The sequence below is a fragment of the Pinus tabuliformis genome, chromosome J, assembly GCF_031772625.1.
Source record: "Pinus tabuliformis cultivar Carrire ecotype Pingquan chromosome J, CPIR1, whole genome shotgun sequence".
Lineage (NCBI taxonomy): Eukaryota > Viridiplantae > Streptophyta > Pinopsida > Pinales > Pinaceae > Pinus > Pinus tabuliformis.
The window spans coordinates 438,731,716-438,749,342 of record NC_142295.1 but is presented as its reverse complement, the minus strand read 5'-3'; the positions used below and the strand labels follow the sequence as shown (position 1 = coordinate 438,749,342).

Sequence of the window (17,627 nt, the reverse complement as noted above, 5' to 3'; positions counted from 1 at the left end):
CCCGGTAACCAGGACTTCCCGGGAGGTCACCCATCCCAGATCGCCTCTGGCTCAAGTGTGCTTAACTGTGGAGTTTTCCCCACAATCAAGCCCACTTAGCTTGCTACACCATTTGCAAAACCTTAGCAAGTATTGTGCCTCATGAACCATTCAATTAGAGATCCCTTCACTCTTTTTGAATTTAAGTATGGGGGTTTACGCAGTGCATTATATTAGATATCATTTTGGGATTCAACTGCGTTAAGTAAGTCATTCACGGATGACCATTTCCATGAGAGGTAGTCGTAACTGACTAATTTCTCATGATTTTTGAATAGTTCACTTAGCACTCATTGCATCGGGTGAAATCATGAGAAATTAGTTAGTTACGACTACCTCTCATGGAAATGGTCATCCGTGAATGACTTACTTAACACAGTTGAATCCCAAAATGATATCTAAAATAAAAAAATACTTGTCAATTCTAAAGTAAAAGGATTAGAAATTGAATTTAAAATAAATTTAAATTTATGTTTTTGAATTAGAATCAAAACTAGAAAAGATTTTTAATTTACTATACCAAAAGAATAATAATAACAAATATTATGAATTTCTCTTAAACATAGGGAGAAAAATATTGAATACTTATTTATTTTCATGAGTTACTAATGATATTAAAAAGTGATTATTTATTTATTATTATTATTTTACCATACTGAATCGAAATTTAGTAAGAAAAACATTGAATACTTATTTATGTTCATGAGTTTTTTTTCCACCAGGAAAAATCTTAATCTTCCATTTATATTTGAAAAATTACATATAGTAGATGCTGAGCAGCATATGCAGTTATGGCTTGCAGCCATGTCTGTGAGAGAATATTTACATCTTCATGTCTAAAAAAAGAGCTAGTTGTTGGTCTACATACCACGCAGGGTAGTCTGATATATACTATAAATGAAATAATTACAATGATGTTCGCCACACATGGCGAGTGCAATAAGAGTCTGTGAAAATCATGCAAAGATATATACAATGTAGCTGTCCAAAAAATCTGAGTTCAAAAATGTAACAAAATTGAAAACTAGGGCCTGTCTGCCCTATGATATGCCTGATCTATGTACGGTCGGTGATAATACTGGTACTGCTTAGCTTCAATCTGTTCCTGAATCAGCCACTGTCCTCTGGGTAATATCGTGGCCTCCTTGGAAAGCCTATCAGCGCCTTGGTTATATTCCCTGTAAATGTGATGACATGAGATTCTGTTAAATTGTGATTTGAACAATATCACTTCATCCAGAATATGTCTAAGTGTGTGTGCATGGCAAGCAGAGACATTGTTGAACCAGTTTATTATGATTTTTGAGTCACCAAAAATCTGCAGATTGATGCATTCGTGTCCCAATGAAAAATGCAATAGATGACGAAGAGTGATGAGTTCAACATAATTATTAGTGCCACCTCCAAGTCCCATTTTTACACTGTAATAGTGTTGTTCATTTATATGCAGGATAAAACCTCCCCCACATCCTTGCTCTTGCGCAGCCCCATCAAAGTAGGCCTAGGGAGTGGTTTTGTCGATCGGAGCAGGGGCAATAGGACGATGCGGTGCAGAGGGTTTGTGTTCAGGAATTTCATGGAAGACTGTGAGTATTTTGGCAGCCATGACAGCCCCATTTGCAATCCCTTCTTCGAATATGATTCTGTTCCTCGTCAGCCATATGGACCAGCAAAAAAGCAAGGGGAGGTTTAGCAATTTAGATCCATGGTTGACTGTGCTCCAATTGTGCCATGCACTGATTATATAGTCTGCTTCCCATCTACCAGATTGTAATGTAGATGCAATGGATTCCCAGAGGTTTTTTGAGAAATCGCATTTTAGGAAAAGATGGTCAGAGGTTTCGGAGTCCTGTTTACATAGGACGCACCAGCTTGGGCCTTGGAATGATCGACGAGCTAATAGATCCCCCGTAGGGACTTTATTACTGAGCACACACCAGAAGAAGAGTTTGGTCCTCGGGGGAGCATTTAGCTTCCAGATCAAACGCCACCAATCAAGAGGGTTCTCAGGTTGTCTATGAGAACTGATAGTAAGGTAACCAGCTTTGGGCGTGTATATTCCATTATCAGCCATACTCCATCTAAGTTCGTCAGGACCTTCCAGGATTCTGATATGGGATTCGGTCAAAGCATCGATATATTCTTGCCAGTCACGGTGCCATTGTGGTGGAAGGTGGAGAGCATCAACAGATTTCCATCCTTGGGAGAGGATGGTAGTGTTGTCATGATCAGCAATGTGAGCAATGACAGTTATGTCCCTCTGGTTTAACAATAGAATAAGATCTCTCGGGAGATGGTATCTGGCTCCCCCACCTGCCCAGGGGTCCATTCCAATACGAACTCTTGTGCCATCGATGATTCTCCAAACCAGATTGTTTCGAATGATGGGGAGGGAATGAATCAGAGCTTTCCATACCGAGGAGATACCTGTGTTATTCCAAACAGGTAGGCGCACCCAATCCATGATCTGCATAGGCCAGATATATTTGTGATAGGAGACCGTAGTCCAGAGATTCTGACCTGTAAGTAGAGTCCATCCCATTTTTGTAGCCAATGCCTGAGCAAAATGGCTGAGATCTTTTAGTCCCCAGCCTCCCCATTTTTTAGGTAGCGCAATCTTTTTCCAGCTCACCCAAGCAAATATATTTTTATCTTGATGCCCATTCCAGAGGTATCTGCAGCAGATTTGTTGAAGATGGGCCAATATGTTCCTGGGGATCCATGCTAGAGACATCCAAAATACTAGTGTGGCCTCCAAAACAGATTTGATAAGGACCAATCTTCCAACTCAAGATAAGAACCGGTGACTCCAGTGAGTCAACCGTTTTTCCAACTTGATAACCAACCAAATCCAATCCGCAATTTTCTGTTATGTTCATGAGTTACTAATATTGAATACTTATTTATTTTCATGAGTTACTAATGATATTAAAAAGTGATTATTTATTTATTATTATTATTTTACCATAGTGAATCGAAATTTAATAAGAAAAACATTGAATACTTATTTATGTTCATGATTTACTAATGATATTAAAACCAATTATTTATTTATTATTATTATTTATTTAACCATAGTGAGACCAATGATGTATCTTCATGGGTTTTGAAACTAGGTGGAGGGGATAACACCCTATAATGCCAACCACTCAATCATCCCACAAGGAGACAATTGTTTTTTTATTACTTGACATAGTTGATTGCATCATGAGATGTTTTAGAGCCCAATATGAAGGACATGTTGTCACATAACATTTCACAACAACAAAAATGTACATCTTAAAAAAAGTGAGTGTAAATCCATCTAAAATTTGAATCTATTAAATACTAAGAAATATAATAAAATTTATCAAGTTGTAATATTTTTATTATTTAATATGAAGGAATTAATACTTCACAACAAAAAAAATAAAAATACATAAATAAATAAATAAATAAAAATATATATAGAAACTAAACTAGTGTAAATCTATCTTAATTTCAAATCTATTAAGTACCAAAAAGATAATAAAAAATTTCAAGTGTAATATTTTTATCATTTAATATGAATGACTTAATACATAGAATTAAATAATAAACAAATTTACATTGTAAGAAATTTGATCTCTTTCACTGTTTTATAGATCTTGATTTAAGATAGATTTATATTAGTTCTTAAATCTTCCATTTTGTTGAATAATAAAATGCCAAAAAGTAATAATGTTAAAATTGTAACTCCAAAGAAAACAATCATAAATATTATTTCATTATTCAAATTTTTTAAATACAACCTAATTAATAAATATTCTAACTTTTCTTACCCAAATCCATAATACAATTTAAAAAAAATTATAAATTTTTATTAGTTAAAATACTTTTTTAAATACATGAATACAATAACCCAAAAACCTTCCTAGATAACTCAATTTTACAATTCTAAAACAACTCTACTTAAATTAGAAACGAACACAACTTTACTTATTTGGGAAAAAATCATCTTACTTAGATTATACTAATCTAAAATCTCCCTCACGAAAGAAGGAAATTATTTTAACCATAACGTATAAATAACGTATAAGAGAGATCGCTATTAGTGGGTTGGTTAGGAATTTGGAATGTTACCCCTTTTGGAGACTCGTATACACTTACGTATATAGGACGATCATACGATAAACCCTTTGTCCCATGAACTTCTTTCCGTTTTTCCTCATATATAGGAGGCAGTGCCCTTCGTTCTTTGTTTTCCGGACAAATATCTTTTCCTTTCTTTACAATTAAACAATGATTATCCTGCTCTGGCCCTAGTTGGTCCAAATGCTCGCTCGGGTTTCTTTTCTTCTCGCTGATCAACAACAAACGCAGAGTTAATATCGGTCACACTCTTATAATAACTCAAACGATTTGTCAGCCTCTCCTCACCTGAGCTGAGGAACCAGAGTTGAGATCAATGTCGTCAGTGTAACATTCCAGAAACTTCGACATACATTAGAAGAGCCAGGACACCATTCTATCAATGTTAAACACTACTTCGGAGGTACCAAATCATTCAAGATTCAAGGCGCCAAGACAACAAGGTTCAGTCCTCTTTCAAGGTATTTATGATTTCTATCCATTAAATACTTTGTACTTTCAACATGTTGTATCTTTGTGCTTGCGGTGTTTAGTTTTTGGCCGGGGCATTATATTTTTGTTTCTGAAGTTTTAAACCCTAACTGCAGTTAGTTATGTATCAAAACTTGCACAGGGGCCTTCCTTTTGGGGAAAATGTAATAGGGCCATTGCTTACAGACTGTCATGTTATGGTCAAGTCCGCTTGTTACTCGTTTTTTCCGACGAAAGGTGATATTTGCATCTAGAGATTTCCAGTTATCAAATAATTAGGGAAGTCGCTGTACTTGTAACTGGCAAGTTGGTTTTGTGGGGGCTTCTAGGTGGTTGCAACCTGTTCATCAGAAACCATGCTTGAGGGATACGTTTCAGGCGCAAACCCATCCCAAAACCAAAATCATAACAGCAAGCCGTCTCTTGCGTCTGTTAACCGTTTATAGAAAAGGTCGATGTTTCTGCTGGCCAATATTGGCAGGTTTCTATCTTGTGAGAAACGACCGACAGTGGAGGTCCAAAGGTAGTACAAAGCAAAAAAATAACTTAAAAAATGAAAAGTAATTGGTCACAGGTGGGGAGACACAAAACCCTACAAGTTTCCTTCATTAAACTAAAACTATCTCATTTCTGCAAAATTAAGTTGTGAGAGCACAGAGAAACTTTGCTCTTAGAACTCTTGAGGTTTAAGAAGAGGATTTTGCACAGTTGGAGCCTTGGACTCTACAGGATTCTATCTCGAGGATTTTGCACTGGACCAGATTCCATATACATATTTTGGACTTCTTTGCATAAGGCTGACTTTGAAGTTGAAGTTTCTTTGTTGGGATTTTTTCAGTTTAGATATTTATGTATTTTTTGCATTGTGCAATCTATTAATGGCAGAAATCTCAAGTACTGAATCATCAACATCACAAAACAGAAGACCATTTGCCAACTAGAGAAAAACCGATCTTCATTTAAAAGAATGCCTGAATGCTAAAAGGGCTTCTGAAACTTTGTTGTGGACTGCAATAAAATCCACTTAGTCACATAGTGGACCAAGTGGGACAACATGATCAAGGGTTGGATATTCCCTCACTGTGAATTGCTAAAATTGGGGAAAGTTGCACGTGTGAGATGGCATTTAACTGGAGTTGGGTAAAGGTAAAAAATGAACATATGTGACCAAGTTTCTTGTCATTAGTAAAACATTATTTTGAAGTTAAAAGACTAAAAGCATCTTCCATAACTCTCTTTCAACCCTCCCACCTGGAGCGATTTCTACCGAGGACACAAATTGGCAGTGGTATTGTTCTGTGGAAATTTTGGGAATCACCTTTCAATGCAAATTAAAAAAATTTCACTAAACCTTGAGGTTCCCTGGATCTATTTCCTGTGAACTTCCAGCGTTTAGGGCTAACTCTGAAATCTGAATTACAGCAGTATATGTTTCACTTTTGTCCAACCAAATACACAAGGCAGCCCAAGAAAATAAACACTGAATAATTGTATTCAAGATAACATTGTTTTCATCCCTCAGGGCACAAAGTTTAACATATAACAGATCTGAAAATGACTTATTTACAGTGATTTATCACAGCCATAAATCTGCCCACTTAGCTTCTATTTATGTTTGTCGAACCACTTAACGAAATCTGTGCACTGTTATGTTAAATCAGCACACATAACCAGCACTAGGAACTAATCAAAGTTTGGACAGCAAAAAACTCTTCATATAAACATAAGTTGAAGTTACAAGTACGTACTGATATCTTTACCAAAGCTGGTATAAGATAGTCCTTCAAGATTATCACAAGGTAGTACTCTCCATTGCTCTCCAAACCCTAACTATAGCAATGCCAACAAGCTAGCATCACATCAAATGTCAAACCCTAGCTATCAATTCCTCCTAGCTGGGAATCACACAACCAAAGCTAGTTGCTCCACCAAAGATCCACAACTAGCATGCATACACATTGAAAAGTTGACTTTGGCATCTATATTTCCATCACACAATTATACAAAAGAAAACAAGATAGTCTTCCACCATCTTTTCCACAACAAGCACTTCAAGTGCTCCTAGGGTTTCCAATGCCACAAAACCCTAATCGTCTTCTCTCACAAGAACCACAAGAACAAGTGCTCTTGTTGTTGTACTAAGATTTCTCCCAATTGCTAGCTTCTCTTGTCTTCTTAGGGAAAACCCTAACATGTTCCTTGCATCAACACAAGAACCCTGATGCATTATACAAGAGTGCAAAGTGCAATGTGAAGTGCTCCATCTCCAAGGTTGCTTATGTCAAGCTCCGGGGTAAGCACTTTGATCAAGGAATGTGTTGATTTTCTAGTGCAATTAGGGTTAGCACAATATTTTCGAAATTCTAATAATTAATTTTGATGGAGATCTTCTTTTAACTTGTTCCAATATATCATTGAACAATTATGCTTCAAAAATTCAACAATAAAGAACAATAGAACAATAGAGATCATAATGCACAAATGCAAGACAAGATTTACCCTGGGAAAACCCACTGCGGGGAAAAACCCAACAACCTTTCCAATAGAGAAATGCTTCTTGTTCACAGAGAGACACAACTAGAGACCTATGGTCAAACCCGATCTTCTCCCCCAAGTCAAGTTCCCCAAATCTAATCCTACACTTCACTCTTAATCCCGCACATCTAGAATTTCAGTCCCCTACAATACCAGTTGCCCCAGAATTTTGACCTACAAAATTTTGGTCAACAGGTGCCCTAGAAATTGCGAATCACACAGAGAGAGATTCCTTCACACGTGCGAGTTGCTAGAGAGAGATAGGAGAGAGAAAATTCAGCCTTCTTCATCCTTCTTTATCCTTCTTGTCCTTTGCTTACTTGCCCATAAATTGTCTTGAGAGAGGAATGCGAATTGCCCAGATGAGGAACTCCAGTAGCCTTTATATAGTAGTTTGTCTAGGGTGAATGGACATGTCTCTTGGCCAGGGCCAACTTGACTTGGAGGGAAGCCAACTTGTCACTTTTTGGAGCTAAAAATTACATTTCAAAAATTCAAATTTACATTTTTTAAAAGTCGCAATGGGACTTTGAGTCAAAATAAATTTTCCTTTGACTCAAGCATTTATAAATATGCTTTACAATGATAAATATCATTACATCAGGTGGCCAAAAAGTACATTATGAAGACTGACCATAGTTACAAATTCAACACTTCTTCTTAACTAGGGAGGTATCACTGTCATAAATGTTCTCAAATTCAACAAATTTCTCTAAAGAAAAAGGTTATCCATTATTACCAGCATCATCATCTATCATCAACATCTGCTAGCGGCCATATTCGAAGCGGTACCAAACCCACTCACTCTTCTAGAGTGGTTGGTCTTTGAATCCCATGGCCACCATCTAGGCCAAAATGCTGAGACCCTTAACTAGCAAGCACTCACTCACCCTTCTTGGTGAGCACTCTGGGCCAAGACCTCACTCAACCCCTTCTTGGTTGGTGATCGGGTCTAGATGTTGAACCGAACCTCACTCCACCCTACCTGGTGTGTGATCAGGGTCCAGGACCTCAGTCCACCCATCTGGTGCGTGATCAAGGTCCAAATGCTGAAGGACCTCACTCCACCATGCCTGGTGTGTGATTAGGGTCCAGGACGTCACTCCACCATTTCTAGTGTGTGATCAAGGTCCTCCTCCAAGGGACACGCACTCAACACTGCTTGTTGGATCTCTTGGAGACATTCTCCCTTTCGGGAGAATGTCCATCTGTGTTGCAGGCAAATGAACACTCCCTTTCAACGAGGGGTGATCTCCACGAGCCCCAACTTGTTTCTGAAATACACGAACTTGCCCCTTGGCAACGACTTTGTCAGAACATCAACTGTTTGCTCATCAGTGGTGATGTACCCAAGCCTTATTGCTTTCCTCTACACCATGTCACGAATGTGGTGGTACTTGATGTCAATATGCTTCGACTTGTCATGGAACACGAGGTTCTCTGAAAGCTTCACACAACTTTGATTATCACAATGTATCACCGTTGGTTTCAACTCTTGGCCGAACAATCCTGTAGACAACTTCTGGAGCCATACTCTTTTGGTACAAGCCTCATTAGTTGTGATATACTCTACTTCAATAGTGCTGAGTGCGATCGACCTTTGCTCCCTGCTCATCCATGATATCATAGCGGATCCCAAACTGAAGCATACTCCCGAGGTACTCTTCCTATCTTCAACACTTCCTGCCCAATCAACGTCTGTATATCCCTGAAGTTGTACATCCTTGTTTGCAACATACCTCAAGCCATAGTTCACTATACCATGCAAATATCTCAAAATGTGCTTTGCTACAATCCAATGCTCATGTCTTGGTTCTACTTGGAACTGGCTCAAGGTTTTCACAACAAAGAAAATGTGTGCCCTAGTGTTAACCAAATACATCAACATACCAATCAACCGTTGGTACATAGATGGATCTTATGTCACAGGGTTTGCCGAATTTGAAACTTGAGGTTCGAAATTTGATGAACCCAAAAAAAAGTTTAAATTCGTTCAGGTTCGGTGAACCTAATAGTCGAACGTCAAATTCAAACCTCAACGAATTCGAACCTCAATGAATTCAAACCTGAAAGCAAACCTAAAGACAAACCTGAAGCCAAATTTTATAATTTTTTTTTTTAAATTTTTTTTTGGGTTCGATGTTAGAGTTCGGGCAGTTTTTATCAGTTGTTTTAATGTTTATGAGAAAAACCATGTGCAACACATGGTTTTCTCTTGTTTTGCTTCCCGCTAGTTAGTTTCCCATAGTGGCCATTGGTTTGGCTTTATTTACCATGGCTGTCGATAGATTTTCACAAGCCAACTTCAATTTGAGTGTACTTGCTCTATTGTGCCCAGTGCTACTGCTGCATGTTGTATGCTCTGCAATTTCTTGAATTCAATTTCTAGATGTTGCTTGTCCCTACCACTTGGAGTGTGAAGTGAACAGTGGTTGTGATTTGTGGCTTGTGGGTGCTCATTGCTACTCATATAACTTTATTGATTGATTTTGATTTTGATTATTTTATGTCATATATATCTATATATGTGTTGAAAAATATGTATAGTCGAACTTAATGTCGAACCTGATATGAACCTCATCGGAAAAATTCGAATTCGAATTGAACTTAATCGTTGCCAAACTCGAATTCGAACCTGAATCGTGTGACATAAGATGGATCTACCAATATGGAGTCGAGGCCTCTTCACTTCTTCAAAGTAGTCACCATAGGAGTCGCCATGGATTTGTAATCCATCATACTGAATCTTTGAAGGATATCTTTTACATACTTGACTGAGGAGGACTTCACTAGGTTTTTGCCATGCTTCTAATCCCAATTAATAGTGCATCAACCCAAGATCCTTCATGTCGAATCTAGAAGCCAACTGATTCTTGCACTGAATGATAAGAGGCTTGGCATTTGTTAGAAACAAATTGTCAACATATAATAATAAAATCATAGGTGCATTCTTCACAACCTTAAAGTAAAGATTTGGATCAACTTCACTTTTGGTAAATCCTAGTCTCATCTTATAGCTGTTGATACAAGCATACCAAGCTCTTGGAGCTTGCTTGAGTCCATACAAGACCTTTTTTAACCTGCAAACATGAGACTCCTTTCCACATACCTCAAATCCTTGAGGTTGCTCTATATACACCACTCCCTCAATTACTCCATTGAGGAAAGTAATCTTTATATCCATCTGGTGTAGTTCCCATTCCATGGAAGCAACAAGTGAAATGATGGATCTAATGGAGGTGTACTTGGGAGCTGGAGCAAAAGTCTCATCATAGTCTTCTCCTTCTTTTGGGGAGAATCTTATAGCCATGAATCGTGCCTTGTATTTATCAATGCTACCATTTGCAACATGCTTTATCTTATAGATCCATTTGGAAGTTACTACTGACTTCCCCTCAGGCCTTGGCACAATCTCCTAGACGTCATTATTCATGACCGATTGGCATTCCTCATTCATCGCTTCCTTCCACACTTACTGGATAGCTGCTTCCTCATATGTGGAAGGTTCTTCATTAATGAGTTTTATCATGAGGGCTGCATAGCTGGAGAATGTTAAATTATGGTATGTTTTATGCTTAGAGCAGTTTACTTCTTTTACTTTTATTAGCCACTGATTAGCAATCACAACATAAAGTAAAATGCAAATAGAACATTAAATGATCGATAGAAAACAAGCCAAGACAAGAGACACAGATGTGGCGGTTAGCCAGGGACAAATCCCAATGCGGGGAGAACCTTTGATCAAATCTTCGTTTATCTTCAATAGTTCAACAAAGAGAAATAGTACAATGTAGAATTCTGATATTTTATAACAGCAGTAGCAAAACCCTAATGAGCAAAGTCAAAGCTGGTCAAACAAGTTAGATTTGACCTCTAATCAGCTTGGTCGATATCCTAGTCAACTCGGCTTCCAACAACAAGAAGAGTCAACCCAGAACAATCTGAAATTGCAGTCAAACTTCAGTGAATGCTGGATAGATCCGCAGTCAACCTTTTGACAGTCAACGCTGGTCAAACCTGAGGTCAGATCACCTCGGTTTGCATGCCAAAATTTGCGGCCTGCCAAGGAGAAGCAGCCACACCTAATTTGTAGTCGAAGAGGAGTCCACGCTGGTTAATGTTGGTCAAAGTACCTTCCTGCAGCCTTGGTCAAACCTGGTCAACGCAACCCTAATCAGAAATCAACGTCTTCCTTTTTTAGCCACACGTGTGAGAGAGAGAGGCTCATCTAATGCGTAGGAGAGGGAGAAGATGAGTTGCAAATGACTCGACCTCTCTTCTATTTAGATCAATCCTACACCTCGCGACGAGAGGAATCTAGGAAAAATATCAGCAATCATAAATAAGGTGACCCACATGGAGTTTGGCCCTAGCTGCCAATTTTAACACTCCCTCTCAACTAGGGAGAACCCCATCTGTAATTCGTCTGACCGTTGCTACTATCCCAACCATCAAATGCAAGGCCCTACACAACTGGTCCTGCTCTGCTCTGCTTGAACTATGAAGAAGAAGAAATGATTGAGGATGTATCATACCATCCTCCACTGACCCGAAGTCAGTCTAAGAGTGTGTCATAACACTCTCACTGATCCCAGATCAATAGAGGTCATCCTAGCATAGGGAGTACGGTAGATACAACGATGCGTCCATCGAATAGTACTACTATGGTCCCTAACCTCATTTCCCTGCTCATTGATAAGATGAGAGGTCCTTCCCATGAGTCCCAGACTACATGGGTAGGATGCCTCGACAGGAGAACTAATCATCCTGTCCACAGGAGAACGAATCATCCTATCCAATAGATGCCACAAAGAACTAATCATCCTTGCCCACAGGAGAACTAAATATTTTGTTCCACAGTCGCCACGGAGAACTAATCATCCTGCCCCACAGGGGAACTAATCATCCTGGCCCACAGGGGATTTAATCATCCTGTTCCACAGTCGCCACAGAGAACTAATCATCCTGGCCTATAGGAGAACTAATCATCCTGTTCCACAGTCGCCACGGGGTGTCACAGGGGAAGGTTGAACCTTTCACCCTATACTGCACCACCAGGGGATGGTGAGTCGCCTTGTGGTCACATGTCGCTCCAAGTACCCCGTGCCCCCCTGGAGTTCCCAGAGCTCAATATATCATACTCGACCCTCATAAGAGGGTCTTTGAATGACACCAAGTCATTCTCGGAAAGTCAAGAATTTGACCTTTCCCAGGGGCTTTGTCAAAATGTCGGTGACCTGTTCATCTGTACCAATATGTTGGAGCCTTATTGCTCCCCACTGCACCACATCTCGAATATAGTGGTACTTGATATCGATATGCTTGGAGTGATCATGGAATACGAGATTCTCTGATAAACGAATCCCACTCTGGTTGTCACATAGGATCACGGTGGTATCCAATGTAAATCCAAACAGCTCACTGAAGAGCTTTCGCAACAAGATTGCTTCATAGGAGGCCATATTAGCAGCAATGTACTCTACCTCGGCGGTGCTCAAAGACTGCTTCCTGCTCATCCAGGATATCGAGGTAGATCCCAAAGAGAAATAACATCTTGGAGTGCTCTTTCGGTCCACCACACTGCCTGCCCAGTCAGCATAGGTATATCCAAGTAGTCTCACATCTCCGGCAGTGTATCTCAACCCACGAGTGATTGTGCCACGAAGATATCTCAACAGATTCTTGACACTAATATAATGTGAGTGGTGAGGCTCAACCATATGTTGACTCAATGTGTTGACTGCAAAGCATATATTCGGACAGGAGTTCACCAAGAACATCAATGCTCCAACGAGTTGATGATACTCGGTAGCATTTCGTAATACAGGTCTGGCAGCACTACCGCTTAACTTCTTGGAGTCAAGCTCCATCGGGTAGTTACAAGCTTGCAGTCCACCATGCCGAATCTCTCCAATATCTTCACCACATATTTCCCTTGAGATAGGAAAATCTCCCCTGGCTTCTGCCAGACTTCAAGTCTTAGGAAATAGTGCATCATTCCTAGGTCCTTCATCTCAAACTCAGAAGCCAACTTCATCTTACATTTGTGAATGAGAGGGTGAGCCCGTGTTAGAAAGAGGTCGTCAACGTACAACACCAGTATGAGAGGATTGTCATATTCAACCTTAAAGTAAAGGTTAGGGTTGGCTTCACTCCTAGTGAATCCCAGCTTCATCAAGTAGTTATCGATCCTTTCATACCACGCTCGAGGTGCTTGCTTCAGCCCATATAGGGCCTTCTTCAACCTGCACACATGAGATTCTCGATCATGAATCTCAAATCCTTCGGGTTGCTCCACATAGACATCCTCTTTGATTGAACCATGCAAGAACACAGTTTTGACATCCATTTGATGTAGGTTCCATCCTTGCGAAGCAACAAGGGCTATGATCGAACAGATAGTGGTATATCGGGCAATAGGTGCAAATATCTCGTCATAGTCTATACCTTTCTTTTGAGAGAAGCCACGAGCGACAAAACGAGCCTTATACTTTTCTGTACTTCCATCAACTGCATGCTTTATCTTGTAAAGCCATTTCGAAGTGACAACTACTTTGTCCCGGGGTCTAGGGACCACATGCCAAACATCGTTTTTCATGATGGACTCATATTCCTTAGTCATAGCATCCTTCCATACTTGATGCTTGACAGCTTCTGTGAATGACGAAGGCTCATTTTAGATGATTGTGCTCATGATGGTCAAGTATCCCTGATACCTGTTTGGCTTCTTACTTTCACGGAAGGTTCCTGTGGGTGCAATGTGTCCTTCAGCATCATCAAGTGTCCCCCTAAGCCATGAAGGCCTCTTCCTAGAAGAGGAAGGCTCTTGCGGAGGAGGATCAATAGGATCCATAGGTTCTTCCACATTGGGCATCGTCTCATCTTCCTTTTCCTTCGGTTCCCTGGTGTCAGCTTCTTTAGATCTTCTTAGAGTAGGAAGATTGTCAACTTTGCTAAGAGCCATATCTTCGTCAAAGGTGACATCATGGCTATCAACTTCCCTTTGACCAACCACATAGATTCTATAGCCCTTAGTATTTTCGCTATAGCCCACAAAGATTCCTTTCTTTCCAGATGCACCCAATTTATTCCTTTTCTCCTTCGACACATGAAAATAAACAAGACTTCCAAAAATTCTAAAATGAGATACGTCAGGTTTCTTGCCAGTGAACATCTCTTCGGGAGTCTTGGAACCCAATGCTTGATGAGGGCATCGGTTTTGTACATATACAACGGTATTTGCAGCTTTGGCCCATAGAAACTTCAGAAGTCTTTGATCATGAAGCATAGCACGAACAACTTCCACAATCGTACAGTTCTTCCTTTCCACCACACCATTCTGCTCAGGAGTATATGGTGTAGTAGTCTCCCTCTTAATGTCGACCTCTTTGCAAAAGTCATGAAACTCATTTGACTCATATTCAGTCCCATTATCAGGCCTTAAGATCTTGATCTTCTTTTTGGTTTGGTTCTCGATCAAGGCTTTGAAGTGCCGAAACCAGGAGAACACTTCATCCTTCTATTTCAAGAAGTATATCCAAGTCTTGCGAGAATAATCATTTGTAAAAGTGAGGTAATATAAATATCCTCCTAGGGAGTTCACAAACATCATACCGGATATGTCTGAGTGAACCAACTGCAATATATCGGAGGTCTTGCTTTGGCTTGAGGGGAATGGTCCCCTTTTGAGCTTTCCTTCGGCACATCTTGGACATACACCTTGCTCTAATCTGAACTCGGGCATCCCGGTCACCATTTTTCTTACATCAGGTAGAGCTTTGTAATGAAGGTGAGCAAACCTTCGATGTCATAGTTCGAACTGAAGAGATGTGTCACAAGTCATGACACCCAACGGACTTCCTCTGACTTGATATAATGAATCAACTTGAAACCCAAGAGTGAAAGCATCTTTAAAGTTCTTTTTCCATACATGTACCTTGCCATTGCTGAAGGCCACCTTGTAGCCTTTGTCTTCCATTGCCGAAATGGACACCAGGTTCTTTTTGAGATTAGGTACATATAATACATCTTGTAAATGGATTGTATTTCCCTGATTCAATTGAAGAGTGACATTCCCTACGCCTTTCACGGGATATTTTGAATTGTCCCCAAGAACAATTTCCAAGTTGGTCTCCTTCTCTACCAGATTAGAGAGAGCTTCTTTGTAACTAGTGAAGTGCCTTGAGGCACCACTATAAATAAGCCAATTTCCCAGCGAGTCTGTGGGAGCAGTAGTAGAGAGAGCCGCTTGTAGATAATATTCATCTTGCTTATTGTTAACAACGTTAGATTCATGCCTGGAGTTTCTTGCCTTCTTGAAGGGTTGTCCTCTTCCTTGATTTCCGACATTTCTTTTACCTTTGCCATTTGACTTTCCATTCCTTTGATTGCCTTGAGAGTGATTTTGATCATCGTCCCGATGTGAGTCCCTTTTATCAGGGATCTCCCTCGCATAGTGGCTTGTTTTATTTCAATTGTAACATCGTCCTTTTCTTCCACCCTTCGGTCTAGCCTTTCCTTCGAATTTAGCTGCGAAATTGTTTCTTCTTTTAGCATGAGAAGAAAAGGCAGAGGAATGACCTTTAAGTATGGGCATTTCTTGCTCTTCAATCCTTGTTTCTTCTTGAATGCATCTGGCCATCAATTCCTCAAATCCAGGAATTACGTTATTGTTGAGAAGAGTAGTCCTGAAGATATACCATTCAGGTGGCAGTCCTCCAAGAGTTGTGAGTGTCATTTCCTTGTCAGGAATTACTTCCCCAACAGATAGGAGATCGTTCTTGATCTCGGTGATCCTTAAGAAATATGCTTACATACTCTCATCTTTGCCCTTCTTAATTTCCTTCAGCTTATTTCTAAGGAACAAAACTTGATTTGCATCATTAACTTTAAATAAACTCACCAGTCTATCGTAGATTTCCTTGGAGGTGGTCAGTTCGGAAACATAGGCCACCAGGCGCTTGTCGATAGAGTCCCGGATGATCTTCCTTGCTTTGACTTTTCCCTTGGTCCATTTGTTCCTAGCAACAACGGATGCATTTGATGGAGGCTCAACAATCTTGCCTCTCACGTGGTCCAACACTTCCTGCTCTTCTAATGTTAGATCGAGAGACATCATCCATCCATGATAGTTAGACTTTTCACGGAGTTTGTCTTCAGTAGGAAAATGTGTTGAGGACCCCACGACTTCTTTAAGATCGCTTTAACAACCTTCGGTGATTGCTCTTGCTCTTGCTCTTGCTTGGGCTTTGTCTTCACCTCAGCTCTGATACCATGTTAAATTATGGTATGTTCTATGTTTAGAGCAGTTTACTTCTTTTACTTTTATTAGCCATTGATTAGCAATCACAACATAAAGTAAAATGCAGATAGAACATTAAATGATTGACAAAAAACAAGCCAAGACAAGAGACACAAGATGTGGCGGCTAGCCAGGGACAAAATCTAATGCAGGGAAACCCTTTGATCAAATCTTCTTTTATCTTCAATAGTTCAGCAAAGAGAAATAGTACAATGCAGAATTTTGATGTTTTATAACAACAACAACAAAACCCTAACCATCAAAGTCAAAGCTGGTCAAACAAGTCAGATTTGACCTCCAATCAGCTTGGTCAATATCCTAGTCAACTCGGCTTCCAACAACAAGAAGAGTCAACCCAAAACAGTCCAAAATTACAGTCAAACTTCAGTCAATGCTAGACAGATCTGCGGTCAACCTTTTGACAATCAACGCTAGTCAAACCTGAGGTCAGATCACCTCGGTTTGTGTGCCAAAATTTGCGGCCTGCCAAGGAGAAGCAGCCACACCTAATCCGCAGTCAAAGAGGAGTCCACGCTGGTCAAAGTACCTTCCTGCAGCCTTGGTCAAACTTGGTCAACGCAACCCTAATCAGAAATCAACGTCTTCCTTTTTCAGCCGCACATGTGTGAGAGAGAGAGGGTCATCTAATGTGTAGGAGAGAGAGAAGATGAGTGATGAGATGAGTTGCAAATGACTCAACCTCTCTTCTATTTATATGAAACGCTGGGCATGTGTGCCACACACTTAGCTGTTGGCCGACCTTGACAATTTGTCAAGTAATTAGAAATAAATTCATATCTCCATAAATACTTGTCAAAATCGGACGATATTTAGATCAATCCTACACCTCTCGACGAGAGGAATCTAGGAAAAATATCAGCAACCATAAATAAGGTTGACGGACATGCCAATTTTAACATAGAACCTCTTAAGTTTCTTCACTTCTCTAGACGTGCCATCATGAGCTGCATGTCCTTTCGCCTCTTCTAATGTGGATCTAAGCCATGCTGGCCTCTTCTTGGTCTTTGGAACTATGACTGGTTCTGCTGGATCTTAAGGCCCTTCTGGTCTTCTAGTACATTCTGTAGAAATTGAGTGCTCCTTCCTTAAGGCTTCTTGTTTAACTTCTTCCAAGGAATCTACGGAGACTTCCTTAGACCTCCAATATGCC

General features: G+C 39.9%; 1 protein-coding gene across 2 annotated transcripts in view; it reads left to right on the top strand.

The window, feature by feature from the left end:
* Window positions 1-4,223: 4,223 nt before the first annotated feature.
* Window positions 4,224-17,627, top strand: part of LOC149227702 (RNA-binding (RRM/RBD/RNP motifs) family protein) — a 146,596-nt gene continuing 133,192 nt past the window's right edge. Inside the window, exon 1 of one of the 2 annotated variants that reach the window (XM_089377887.1) lies at window positions 4,224-4,610. The gene's annotated coding sequence lies outside the window, so the exon portion shown is untranslated. The remainder of the gene's footprint in view (window positions 4,611-17,627) is intronic. The other variant, XM_089377886.1, reaches the window with a different exon arrangement.